This window comes from Acomys minous, assembly GCF_964271855.1.
Source record: "Acomys minous genome assembly, chromosome: 4".
Classification (NCBI taxonomy): Eukaryota; Metazoa; Chordata; class Mammalia; order Rodentia; family Muridae; genus Acomys; species Acomys minous.
The window spans coordinates 87,827,031-87,841,818 of record NC_140486.1 but is presented as its reverse complement, the minus strand read 5'-3'; the positions used below and the strand labels follow the sequence as shown (position 1 = coordinate 87,841,818).

The following is a 14,788-nucleotide window of genomic DNA, read 5'->3' as shown; positions in this document are numbered from 1 at the left end:
TCCTGGCCAGGTCTGGGTGCCGCTCACTAGAAGTGCAATCTAGCATTATCACCCCCCACAAAGGGAAGGGCAGAGTCATCTCTCAAGTGCCACTCTAGGGCCATTGGTTTGGACAACCAACTTCAGACACATTTCTGCTTTGTTTCTGTTCTGCTCTTCTTTTTTTTTCTGTGATTTATATTCACATATGAATTCATGGTTTCCAAACGGTGTGCTATCATACCCTAAACAGTGTGTTCTCGTGGCATTCTCTAACAAAAGGAAGCAAGCCTGTCACAAGGAAGTCTATTGATCCACCTTGCAATGGAGAGAACAGCAGAAAAACAACAAAGAACGTCCGCACGTTTTATGAAACATGTGACCACCTCATCCCATGAATCTGTTAGACAAGGCAAGGGGTGGGGCGGGGATGAATACCTTTACCTTGTCCTCGAACCTAGACTTGGCTCTCAAAGACAGGCATACGCTACACCTTTGCTGGAATTACTTCTACTAACACCATAGCAGAGATGATGGCATCGTTTTGATTTCTTTAAGCTTTTCGTTTGTGTCACCAACAGTTACAGGACTGAAAAGAGTGCTGTGAACTCGGAGGGTTGGCAGCCTCTACCGGGAGGCTCTAATGGAAGACGCAGCTGGCGAGTAGGTGGGAATTGTTACCTGAGGATACACAGGAGTCGACACAGAGAGGACAGAGTAAGATTAGCCTAAGGGTGGGTCCTGCATCCCAGAGGCAATTTTGAAAAATGAGTAGTCAAAGAACCTTGGAGCAAGCCTAAATCAGATGGCTTGGAACTCCACTGTCTGGGCAATTCCCGTTCTTCCGTGTTTTGAATCACTTAGAACGACGCCCCATAGAGTAGCAATGGCATCCGTGTTCAAAGTGTCCCTGGGCCCCTCTACCTCTTTTTCAATTATGGCCACGCTGTTTTCTTTCCTCTGAAGGTTTCTGTCGGAGGCATCACAAAGATGTTTTGCTTCATAAATTTTAGAGAAAAAAAACAATAATAAACGTGTGTTTCCTGTCTCTTTCAATCAAATTCATTCAAAATAACAGCACCCGCCATGACCGGAGGTTGTAGGGAAGGAAGAAGGAAAGTGGGCAGAAGGGACTGTGTGAATTGTTCCCTGCAGCTGCTATTTCTCCATAACAATTGTTCATGCAAAACAAAAGGCTGCTTCAGAAAACCCTGAGCGGACACAAAACCAACAGAAAAAAGAGGCGGTTAGGACAGTATTTTAGAGATCAAACCACTTGGATTTGCTTGAGCCTGGTTAGGTTTCCTGGTAGTTTCATTTGTAACACAGTCATTAATATAACAATACAATACACTATAGCTAAAATGACAAGCATCGACAGTATTGTAAAACATGTTATCTGTAGGTATCCACGGTTTCTTCTATCTTCCACAGTGCTGGGGATAAAGATAAAGGTTACATTAACACAAGGAGGCAGTATAGTACAGTGGTTAGGCGCGCAGGCTTAGCGTCTCATGGAGCTATTAGCCTTGGATAGCTGGTGGGGGCAGGAGAGGTCAGTAGTTTTCTTTAAACACGTGACCACTGATTGATCAACCAGATCCAAGACCGGCCCCACACGCAAGAATTTTCAAACAACACAAATTTGATCTGATGAACTGTTTAAAAGTAGAGCAGACACAAAGTTAGGTAGATAGGAAGTTGGGGGTGGACCTGGGATGAGATGAGGAAAGCAGGTGAACATGATCAAGATACGCTGGGTGAATTTTCAGAGAATTAAGGGAAAGCATTAAGTGAGGGTTTGGCATGACAGCAGGGTGACGCCCTAGCTTTTGCCTCTGCTAATATGTAACCCGAGGCAAGTTTCCAAACCTCCCCTAAAGATTTGGTTTCAAATAGACATGGACACTCATCTTCCTGTAAGGATGAAGAAAGATAGTACTTATGAGGGTTGAGCAGTCTCCAATCCCAAGCGATCTCTCGCTGAACGTTTGTGCTTATGGTCAGCGTGAGGTCATTCGTCTCTCCTTCAGCCTTTCCTGTTTCTAAGCAAAAGGAGAAAAGTATTTGGAAGCAGCCGGCTGTAGGCTTGTCAGATGGTCTACCCAGGGAGAGTGAGGTGACCGACTGCTAAGCTGAGCTTTGCTGATGCCCAGCTCTTACAGGCACTGAGCGCCATCCCTTCTCCCCTTCGGGCACATCCCCTTTGGGACTGCAGGACGCCAGGACACCACAGCCAAGCCTGTCCAGATGGGAGGGAAGTATATTACATGTGAGAGTTCAGGTTGTTGCCCTTCAGGAAGCAAGAATTACAAAACGTTTATACTGTCCTGGAGCAAAGGTCTCTGGTGATGAGAGATAGCCATGGGGCATGGAGTCCAAAGGCTTCTGAGGAAAGCACACACACACACACACACACACACACACACACACACACACACACACACACACACACACACTTTAAAACAGACAAAAACAAGCAGTGTTCCTAGCTTTAAAAACATTTCCAGAAAACATTTACTTAACTGAGTTTAACTTCCTAACAACATCAAGAATGCCCAGATGTGTGTGTGAGAGAGAGAGAGAGAGAGAGAGAGAGAGAGAGAGAGCGCACATTATTTAGGTCTCTATGATACTATCAAGAAGGAATTTTACAATTATAGGTTTCCTGAAACAAAGGAAGCAAAAGGTCCCCTGTGCACCAAACTGATTTCACCACTGCCTTGGCCTCAGAGTGAGTGACATCTTCACTCGTCGTGGCTTATGGACTATCTGCGTGGCCCCATCAGGCACAAGAAGTCTGATTACATGCCAACTCCAACCACTGCAGCTGCTAAACCATTTATGATCCGCCCATTATAAGAACCCAGAACGCACAAACATGAAGATATTTGCCTGTGTCTGAAGCAGCACACTCGCTAACGGACAATGAGGTCAGCAGGCTTGGAGCCAAGGGGAGCCCTCCACCGAGACGGAAATTATAGTGTTGTTGCTGTGTCGTAAGACGCCTCTATGAAATGGAGCATTGTGTTTCTGCTGAGTCGTGAACAAAAAATAAATCAGGGTCTGGCTTCCTTGCAGGCAAAGGAAGAGACGTGGTTTTGCTTTCTTGGATGTGGAGATTTTCTTGGTCCCATAGAGTGTACATTTTCTCATCTTTAAAAAAAAAAATCTGCCTTTTTTCAAAGGAAGCTGTCTTTGACTAAAAATTGAAAGTATATATCCTGTGTGGATGTCCTTTGTTCTGCGCATTTTCAGGAGGGCACTCCCTGTGTGTGAGTGGCTTGCCAGTGCAGAACCTTAAGGGGAGGGAAGCAAACACTGCAAGTAAGTCCCACGGGTGACACTGTGTTTCCTTGGGCCATCCCCAGCAGCCGATTAATGCAGAAATGTCGTCCACACTTAGTGACCTGAACCACAAGGCTTCCCTGAGCCTTTAAGACTGACTTGGGTGGGAAATAAGGCGTATTAGCTGGCATACAGAAGGAGAGGTCTGTGGCAGAAGCCTCAAACAGGCTGCGGTGGTTATTAGTCACGAAAGAGCAAAGGTTACTCTCGTTCACCTTTTACATTTTTAGCTTTTGTTTTTATTCCTTGGAGTTGTATAAAGAGACGCTCTATGCCACAGGCTACCTAAAGTTATTTTTTTTAACCCGAATAAATGCTCTTATGATTCCAATTACCTAATCCAATCCTATTTCCCCCGTTTCAATACTCCAGACACCTCTTTTGGGTTTGAGAACATAAAAACCTAATTTTCATCCATCAACCTATGTTGCAAATTGGTTTCTTTGAGAGTCTTAGTCCTTAATCTCTGTTGCCTTTTAGTTTCTTGTTGCTTTCAATCGAGAGGCTATTATGCTCACTCACTAGAGCAGAAGGCAAGAAACGGCCAGTGACATATACATATATAAATATGTATATCTTGTACCTTTGAAAAACATTAGCTTTTAACTACCATTTATCAAGCATTGCAGTGGGTGTCTCGCTAATGGCCTTAAAACACAGTCCCTTTCGATCTAAACAACGCTTTCTAAAGTAGAACCTATTATCTCCATCTTATATTGGAGGGAATTAGGACTCAGAAGAGCAGAAGGATTTGTCCTGGGTCATAGAGAGCCAAGAGTTAAATCAGGGTAATTTTTAACATCCATTACACAACGCTCCTCCCAAACTCCAAGTTTGTTTGCTCTGGGCAGATATTATGCTTCTATTTCAACAGCTAAGGAAAAAGAGGGAGGTGGCAGCTGCTAAGTAGGGGCAAAGCAAATGGGAAAATCCTGCAGGTCATTAAAGGTCAAACACTCCCAGAGCTCCTACAAGAGTGCAGTACAGTTCCCACCCTCAGAAAGCTAATCGTTTAATTGAAGAGACACATAAGAATAGAAGTTGGACCAATGAGTGCTGCAGTCCAGGCAGTCCCACAGTATTTCGTGTATGGGGAGTGGAAGGTGTCCCTCCCCCCGCCCCCCCCCACACTGCTTGGCAAACAGTTGAAAGCATCAGTTTTACCTACACCTATTTTATTCTGCTCACTAAGAACATCTGTCATGTGTTTGCAGAAATTAAGGCACCATTACGTTGATCGTGGATATGTGAAGACTTTCAAGCCAGTGTGGTGGGAAACCTGCTCCTGTACTCTCAAATGTCAGTAGGAGTGAAAAGTGATGCTTTTTTTGGGAGGAGGGGGGCTTTGTTTTGTTTTGTTTTTTGAAAGAAAACCAGGGACATGGACAAGATTTCCACAATTTGTATGTTTTATTGAGGAGCTCCTGAGGGAAAGAGAGACCTATGAGAATGTTAAGTCAAGCCTTGCTCTACATTAAAGATTTATTTATGTATGTATGTATATAGATATTCTATTGTGTATATAACAGAAGAGAGCATCAGATAGAAGAGGGCACCAGATCTCATTATAAATGGTTGTGAGCCACCATGTGGTTGCTTGGAATTGAACTCAGGACCTTTGGATGAGCAGCCAGCGCTCTTAACCGTTGAGCCATCGCTCCAGCCCAAGCCTTGCTCTTATGACACCAAACTAGAAATACTTTAATATCTGCTTAAATTCCCTTTTTGCAAATACACAGTGGGCTGCTCCATAGCTGTTAAACAGAACTTAGTATTTATTAAAGAAAATCTCTGTGGCAGATGGCTGAGTGAAAGGCAAAAAAAAAAAAATTTTTTTTAAGTATGATATTGGGGGCTGGAGAGATGGCTCAGTGGTTAAGAGCACGGCCTGCTCTTCCAAAGGTCCTGAGTTCAATTCCCAGAAACCACATGGTGGTTCACAACCACCTGTAATGTGATCTTATGCCCTCTTCTGGCCTACAAGTATACATGCAGGCAGGACAATGTATACAAAGTAAATAAATAAATATTTTTTAAAATTATGATATTGTCTGCATTATATTTACAATACAGCTATATATATACACATAAACAAAAATGTACACATAGCATGCATAAGATATATGCATAGAAAGCTATCTAGGAGGGTGTTTGCTGACACGTTGGCATTGGCTGGGGAAATCAGGATTGCTTTTGTTTTTAATGTTTTCCTATATTGTTTAGACTTTCTGTGCCAGTCTATTATTTTTGCAATCAGAAAAAGGGAAATAAGACAACCGTCTTGTCTGGGGAGAAGAAGAGGATGCATATTTCAGGCATACATATTACCACCTATTTTCCAGAAAGAACATTTCAAAATATATGTCTATTGATGCACAAATACCTTCCCTTCCCTTGAACAAAGTGACTCCGGCAGCAGGTACTAAGTTGGACCTTTGTGGATTTGTCATCATTGGAAAAATCGCTCCACATCAAAAACTATGGCTATGAGATTAGACTTAACCTGCTTGTTCTTGTTTGTTTGTTTCTTGTTTGTTTTGTAAAGGCATATCTTCCAATTGGTAAGTATATGTTCTGGCTGAGAAAAAATGTAGGCCTGTGTCATTTATTAAGGTCTGCTTTAGAAACAACAAACAATAGATATTATTAACTTTGAAGGCCTTTCAAAGGTAGTTGGTCAGGCTTTTAACCTGGCCTATTGCCCATCATGCATCCAAGTTTCTAGAAGAAACAAGTTGTGTTTTTATTACTTCTTTTTTTTTTTTTTTCATTACCAGTGATGCTGTGCTAACAGACTAAATGGCAAGCATGTCCGGCATGCCTTCCCAGCTTGTGTAAATTATAAATCAGACCTCCAACACTACTTCAACTAAAGAATTAGGTAGTACAGACTCAACATAGAAAAATAAAGTGCCCTGGAGTTGTTTCCCTGTATAAGAACTTGGTCTCTTCTGCAGCTGACATTCTAAGACCACTTGCATTTCCAGGGCACACGTGTGCTCTCGAGGGCTCAGAAGCTCTATGGTTCTGAACAGATCACATTGCAGAGCAGAATTCTTCCATGACCGGAGTGAGCCGACTGTGTCGGGAGCGTGTGTTCTAGATACATTCTTGTCATTACTAAACAATTATCAGCTTCTAAACGTGAGTAAGCAAACTCTAACAAACGTCATATGCTCAGGACAGAGTTACAGCAGCAGGAAGGTGGAAGAAAATAGTGGTTTTGTTGCTGCTGCTGCTGCTGCTGCTGCTGTTCTGATTTAAAGTGTTGCTGGGGAGATGGCTCAGCAGTTAACCGCACTTACTAGTGCTATCAAGGACCTGAGCTTAGTCCCAACACCCACGCTGGCTGTAACTCCATCCTCTTCTGGCTTCTTTAGACACCTACACACATGTAGCATATGCTCAAAAAGATAGACCACATAAACACATAAACCACATAGACACATAAACCACAATAAAAATAAATCTTTAAAAACAGGAAGTATAGAAAAGATAATTTACCTTACTCCCCTCCCCTATGACTGTTCCTGAGGGGGACCTCCTCCCCCTGTATATGCTCCTAGGGTATCAAGTCTCTTCTTGGTAGCCTGCTATCCTTCCTCTGAATGCCACCAGGTCTCCCATCCAGGGGACATGGTCAAATATGGGGCATCAGAGTTTGTGTGAAAGTCAGTCCCCACTCTCCAGAGGGAGGGAGGAATGGGAGGATCCAAGGGATGGGATAATAATTGAGATGTAATATGAATTAAATTAATAAAATATATTTTAAAAAAGAGAAAAGAAAAGATAATTTAAAATTTTTTACTAAATTAAGTTGATGGAAAATATCAAGAAAGAAAGAAACAAACAGACAGACAAAGAAGAAAGGCCTGTTTCTTTAACCAAAATACTATGAACGTCTATATAGACTTGTATAATTCCTAAGTTGTTCCAGCACCTCCTCTTCGTTGACTTGAGTTTCAAAACAAGGGCAGTCCATAGCTCTCATAAATACTTCTGACATTTAAAACCTCATGCTTTCTACAAAGCCACATAATTTTCTAGTTGTTCTGAGGCCAATTTAAAAGAAATTCCCAGGCTCTTAAGTAGTTTATCTTGGGCTGGAGAGATGGCACAAAGGTTAAGAACACTGAGGTCCTGAGTTCAATTCCCAGCAACCACATGGTGGCTCACAACCATCTATAATGTGATCTGATGCCCTCTTCTGGACTGCAGGTGTGCATGTATTATGTATACATGTGTTATGTACATAATAAATAAATGAGTAGTTTATCTCAGCTTTTTGTGAATGTTAAATGTTTGAAATTTCTAGAAGTTTCTCCAGTATATTCTCATTTTTAAAGCATACTACAGTATTTTTTTAAGGCTTGTTAAACACTTAGATAATTAGGTAGAAAGGAAGTGGTTTGTTGCGCGGAAGTACACCTAGCACCGAGATCCATGGACTTACCGCTTAGAAGGAATGTGAGCTTGGGCGATTCACTCAGACTCTGAACTTCGCTCCTGCTGAATTGCCCTCTTTTCTGAGTGTAACTCAGGACTTCAGACCAGGTGTGTGTGTGTGTGTGTGTGTGTGTGTGTGTGTGTGTGTGTGAGTAATATACTTACCCTGTGGTGTCTGTATCCTCACAAACAAGATTAAAACAAGCCTATCCACTTCACAGAGCAATTATATCATATGCTTACCAGGTAAGAGGTGCTTAAACTCTTGTTACCTGCTTCCCTCCCTAGTCTCCTCTGCTGTATTCCTTGGCCTATTTCCTAGAAATATAATTAAATATAATATATTCCAACTATAAAGATTTTAACATGTTTGCTTAAACTTTTGCATCGAGATATAATTTACATCTAATAAAGTATGTGGAACACACAAGAGTTTTAATTATATTTCATTACCTATTTCGATGTATGTGTGTGCATGCATGCACGTGTATAAGCATGTGCCGCAGCATATGTATGGAGGTCAGAGGACAGCGTGTAGGAGTTGTCTGCTCTCCCATAATGTGAGTCCCAGGCCCAGGTGGTTGAGCTTTGGTGAAAGGCACCTTTACTTCCTGAGCCATCTCTCCAGCCTCTAAACAAGACTCCTAAATGTGTGTGTGCTACCAGAAAATCGCTTCTCAGGCCTGAAATAGACTATTTCTTAGACGGAGATACAGACAGACTAGTGTCTCAGCACCCCAGAAGATTCCAAGCCGTCTTCTGACTTCTGCTATCATTGCCAAGCTTAAATATTGATAAATAATATAAAAATAATATCTATTGATAAATAGTATAAAAATATGTATGCACCAAAGAACTATAAAAACAATTGTTTTTGTTGTTGTTTTTAAGGAAGTGAGCTGTTTATACCAACATGGAAAATCTCAAGGCATATTCTGTATTCCTAATGTAGTTGAAAATGAACCGTGGTAATGATGCCAGCAAGGACGAGGGAAAGAAAGGAGGGGAACGTGACAGTCCTTTGAGTCTTGTTTAACTCCTCACTGAGAGTGCCGTCTTCACTTAGCGTTAGAGGAAGCAGCCACACTATCATCAGTCGCCAGCATGCCCTCAGGAGAATGCAAAATGTCAGGAAGTAGTGACGGTGACAGACCATTACTGTTTACAGAAGCAGCAGATACACTTCTCTCCCCAGATGAGGACACCACTACATCCTGCGCTGAAGCGCCTCATAATCTCTGTGTGGCCCCACCTTCTTTTCCCATAGCCAAAGAGCCAAAGCAAAAGGCAGGGAGCTCTCCAGTGCAGATCCCCACAGCCTCACCATGCTGGGGGGTTCATCAGCCTCCTCCGGGAAGCCACAGCCCAGTGCAGCCACCCTTGAGATGAGCGAATGAACGCAGCCTCAAAGAGTGTGGCGATTACGCCGAGGGATCAGCCAAAACCCACCTAACATAAACCCGGCCTCAGAAAGTTCTGGATGATCCTAATTTTCACTTATACCTTCTAACTAACTTTTTTTTTATTTTTACACTTAATTTACACTAGTAAGTATCTAAGTAAACAGTAAGAAGCAAATGCCAAAGCAATGCCAAAGCTGGCGGTTGAACTCTGCTTAGGAGAATCTGGGGAGCAGCCGCGCTGTGACTCTCGCTGATGCTTTCTCTCACTCAGCTGTCAGTGTGAGCCTTGAGAACCGCCTTCTAAACAGCTGTCACAGCCCTGGGAGCTCCTTGTCACTGGGATTTGTGGAGACAGAAAAGAACCAATGCCTGTTCCTCGCATCCCTTATTTCCTATGCCTTGGTAACATTTTTTTTTTCTCTTTTTCTGGAGCTCTGCCACTTCTCCACATCCTCCTTTAAAAGAGAGACACAAATGGTCACAGAGGTCAACTCAGTACTGGGAAAAGCTGACTGGCCATTTCCTGCCCTTTGTCCTTCATACACCATCTCACTGGTTAAAAAAAAAAAGGACTTGTTATTGTGCTACTAATATAAAAATTGCCACATTGGATTAAACTCCTATCTTTCTTCATTTTGCATCTCAACTATTTGATTTCGTCACTTTGTGTATGTGTGTGTGTATGTGTGTGTGTGTGGTGTGTGTGTGTGGTGTGTAGTGCATGTGTGTGTGTGCGCGTGCGCGCGGTGCATGTGCGTGTGTGCGCGTGTGTGTGCGCGCGTGTGCGTGCGTGCGTGTGTGTGTGTGTGTGTGTGTGTGTGTGTGTGTGTGTGTGTGTGTGTTAGCTTTTTGAATTAGGGTTATATTCAGTATTCCTGTCTGGCCTTCAACTCACGATCCCCGAGCCTCGGCCTTTCGACAGTGTTAGTTGTGGGCTTCTGGCAGACTTAGGAAAAGACAAAACAAAAGAGAGAGAGAGTAGGAAAGGCTGGGACGTGGCATCTTGACAGAGTGCTTGCCTGGTGCACACAGGCCCTAGCTTTGATCAGCAAGCGGCAGGACAGTAACACCTGGACAGAGATGGAGACAAACCACACAGGCTGAAAACGGTGTTTGTCTACCAAAACCTTTCCACCTTCCAGGCGACTTCCACTGTATAAGGCTTTATTATCTCCTTATAGGGAATAATGTGATACAGCAACATATTGTCTTGTGGCTCCGGGAGAAAGAATCACAAATCTCCTACATGCCCCTGAAACAGTGTGGGCAGGAGTCATGCCTTCAGAAGACACTGCGCTGAGAGCTCTTTGGTCATTTGCTTCCACTGTGAATTTCTTTTCTTTTCTTTTTTTGTAGGCCAGGCTGGCCTTGAACTCACAGAGATCTGCCTGCCTCTGCCTCCCGAGTGCTGGGATTACAGGCGTGCACCACCACGCCCTGGCATGAATTTATTTCCAAATACTTTATAGGAGATGATCATTGTTGACCATATGAAACTATTACTACCTTAGCAATATTATGAAAATAGAATAGACATGTTCAGGCTTGAACACATCTGTCTATAGTGGCATAGCTATATTGCGAGCATCTAGAAAGAATAGAAACTGAGTGTAACTACAGCTAGAGGCAGGATGGGAGAAGGAAGGATGAAGGTGCCTTTCACACAACACCATCTAAATCTGTAAATAAACAATAGTGTAATGTGCCAGGCATGCATGGTGGCATACACTGACCCCAGCACTCGGGAGGCAGAGGCAGGTGGATCTATGTGAGTTTGAGGCCAGCCTGGTCTACAGAGTGAGTTCCGGGACAGCCAGGGCTACCCCGAGAAACCATGTCTTGAAAAAAATAATAATGTAATATAAAATTCAGTATGAAATGTGAATTTGGGGAAGGTTAGTTTTTGAATAGTAAAGACCAATTTTCTGAAATCAAATTTTTACAGACTCTAGCAAAAAAATGGAATTGTAAGTTCTTGCTCAGTATCACATCTATAAGTCCAATATTATCAGGACAAGTGACCCAAATGTTAAACTTTCCCTCGAGGATTTGATCAACTTTCTCTCCTGTCAAAAAAAAAAAAATCCTACTTTCTAATACCAATCCTGATTAAAGCTAGACTCACACTAAATCAAATAAAGATTACTTAATTTCAAAGCTAGCTTCATGCATTTTAATGACTTTAATCTCCTATATCTTAGTGGTATTTTTAGAAAATTGACATTTACCAATGTGTATTTAAATGTCAACACTAGAATTTTTTATTGTAAAACTAGTCAGATACAGATGTTTATATAAAAATGGCACTTGCCTAACTTTCTGAATTTAAAAAAAAAAAATGGCTTCAAGATTTCCTGATAGTTCTTCGAAGGTCATGTGCCTCTGTAATCTGCTTGCAAAAATAAATCCATATCAATCACTCCCTGGCCAAAGTTTAAACTTAAAAACAGACTCAACAGTTAATCAATAGGTTGATCTGCTGATGTAGAGGGTAGCTAGGCACAGCCAGAGGTCAGCCTACTGAAACATCAACAACTTAGTCAATGTAGTTTAACATAGAGAATCCACCAAAGCAATCAGACCTTATCACACAGATCTAGTGACGTGGACTCGGGAGGGCCGCCATAAACGTCTGCTGGCACAGAATCAAATGTGTGTGTTAGGCTGCTCCATTGTATGACTTTATAGCCTATAAGTAGTCCGTGTCTACAATTAAGGTACTTCCTGATTTTCTACAACAGGATCCATTGAACACTGCAGTGTTTGTATATTAGTCATTTTTTAAAAAATAAACATGTAAATCTATAGTCCTAGCCAAAATGAATCTTCTCTGAATTATTATACGAGAAAGTTTTACAATGAGAAAAAAAAAAAAACAAATTGCTCATGCAACCTATATGGAATTGCCTTAATTTAAACATGATTTAATTAGGCCAATTTCTGAGTGACACTGCATCAGGGTTTCAATTTACAAGAATAAGTGTTAAAAAAAAAAAAGTTCAAGAGAGAACATGTCAGTTTTGTTCTTACAAAGTTGTATTGGCCTAAATCATCTACAGGATCCAAAGGTTAGTTGATCTTTCATAATAGCCTGGAAAAAAAATAAAACGTGTAGTCAGCTTGAGTCGACAAAAAATTCTCTTCATCTAACTACGACTCTGAGATACCGATAAAATACTGAGCAATTTGACATCAAACGCACTCCAGCTCTCTCATTTTGTAAGTAAATGACTCTAAAAATAATTGAGCCAAGGCCAACAAAGCCAAGTGAGAAACATCATTAGGGTCTAACGGAAAGCTGCAGCGGGGAGGGTGGGGAGGGGGGAACCTTGGTTTCTTTCTTTCTTTTTTTTTTTTTTAACTTTTAGAGACTTTATTTTCCTTCCATTTCTCCCTTTGCTCAGGTGTCTGCAGAGCAGCTCAGGACCACTCAATGGTGGCTCCAACCCACTCAGTGGCCCGCGCAGTGGGAGCTGCTGACCAGTCCTCAGTGGCTAGCTGGGAACTCCAGTCCTCAGTAGGGAACTGCTGGATGGGTACAGAGGGCACCTGCACACCCTCAGACCAGTCGGCCACCTCTGGCTGTGCAGCGGTGAACTCAGGAGCTGGTGCAGTCCATTCTCCCTGGAATTCCTCCTTGGTCACAGCCTTCTCAGCAGCAGCCTGTTCCTCCTTCTCAATCTCCTCTGGGTCTCGGTAGAAGTAAAGATCAAGCATCACCTCCCATGGGTGCTCACGGGAGATAGTGCCACGCATGCGGAGTACTTCCCGGGCCAGCATCCACCACATCAGACCCGCTGAGTGAGCTCCCTTGTTGTTGCATGGGATGGCAATGTCCACATAGCGCAGAGGAGAATCCGTGTTGCACAGAGCGATGGTGGGCAGGTTGACATAAGAGGCCTCTGTGAGGGGCTGGTGGTCAGCCCTAGGGTCAGTCACCACTAGAAGCCGTGGCTCCCTGAAGGCTGCTTGGATCTGGTTGGTGAAGGTCCCAGATGTGAAGCAGCCTGCAATAGGAGTGGCTCCAGTGGCAGCAGCGAACTTCAGCACGGCTCGCTGTGGCCAGTGTTCCTGGAGGTGATGACGCTGACGTCAGCAGGGTTCTCAATGGCAACAATAGCACGAGCTGCAAGCAGCAGCTTCTCCCAGGTCCTCTTCAGATTTATGATGTAGATACCATCACTCTTCCTTTTGTAGATGGACTGCTCCATCTGAAAGTCAAGGTTGGTGCCACCTAAGTGGGTTCCCGCGGCAAGGAATTTGAGGACATCCTCCTCCTTCATCTGCAGGACATCAAGGGCTCCGGACATTGTGTAAGCTTCCCTTTTAAGTTACGACGGGAATCAAGAACAACGCCGTATGGACCCATCCCTGGGCAGCGTGGAAAAGGCCTTGGTTTCTTTCTTGCTCTGCTAGGATGCAGTGGCAGTCCTGGGGACATCTTTCCAGCGTGTCTACCTCATCGTTATCCCTTCCTTTGCTCACAAGACTTTCTTTGAAGTAGACGTAGGAGCCGGCAAGCATTCTGAGTTTGTGAAGTCAACACCTGGCAAGGATGCCATGAGAGCAAAAAGTCTACGGGCAGACATGGTTGGACAACGAGGTCAGGTGGTAGCGACAGTCCCAAGCCTTGTCTAAGAAGCACCACGATGGCAGGGCTGAGGTCAGGGCTCTGAGCCAAACTTCCTAGGTGTTATGGTCTGACTGTGGAACATGCCCCGCCCCACGCCACCCCCACAGGCAGCGATGTTTCAACAGTTGAGTGGCACTGTTTAGGGAGGTTGCAGAGTCTTTTGGACATCGGGCCTAGCTGGCACCTGGAGAGCTTTAGGGGCGGGGCTTATAAGTTACCACTCAGCCAGTAGTTTTCTCTGCTTCCAGACTGCCGAAACAGTATAGCCGCCACCACACAGCCCTGCCCCCACACCTTTCCCGCCATAACAGACTGGGACCCCCCCTAACTATAACCCTGAATACATCCCTTCTGTTTTAGCCAGATGCAGAGGCACTCGCCTGTAATCCCAGCCACTCAGGCAGAAGCAAGCGGATCTCTGTGAGTTTGAGACCAGCCTGGTCTACAAAGTGAATCCAGAACAGCCAAGGCTACACAGAGAAACATCATTTCTATCTTAGGCTGTTTCCGTCAGAGCGATGAAGGAAAGTCACTAGTCTCCTCTCTGTTTCTAGGTCTCCCGGTGCAACATCCTAGCCTGGTATCACTGAGCATCTCTTTTACCGTCCTGTGTCTTAGTCTCCATATCTGAAAGAGGGCGATCTTTAGTAACACCCACCTCGATGTGTTATTGCAAATATTAATTGATATAAAGCACTGACAAAGTACACGGTTAATGTCAGCCATTCCTCATCAGAACTCCCTATCCCTCTGTAACTGAGACTCTCTATGGACAGTTAATTCTGGGTTTCTGCATCAGTTTCTAGCTGGAAACTCTTGCTTTTAGGAGCTATCTTTCGACTAAGCTTTCTAAAAGGTCTTCCTACAGATTCAACTCCTTGTCCGAAGACTTCAATGGCTCCCTAACGCCATCCTTGAATTTCGCTTGCAAACTTTCCTCTAATCTGTCTCTTTTCTGCTTTTCTAACCTTCGACTCCT

At 43.5% G+C, this 14,788-nt stretch overlaps 1 pseudogene across 1 annotated transcript; it reads right to left on the bottom strand.

The window, feature by feature from the left end:
• Nucleotides 1-12,538: 12,538 nt before the first annotated feature.
• LOC311596077 (small ribosomal subunit protein uS2-like) lies at nucleotides 12,539-13,582 on the bottom strand (annotated as a pseudogene). The gene has a single exon. The product of its transcript is annotated as a small ribosomal subunit protein uS2-like (transcript).
• Nucleotides 13,583-14,788: the final 1,206 nt, after the last annotated feature.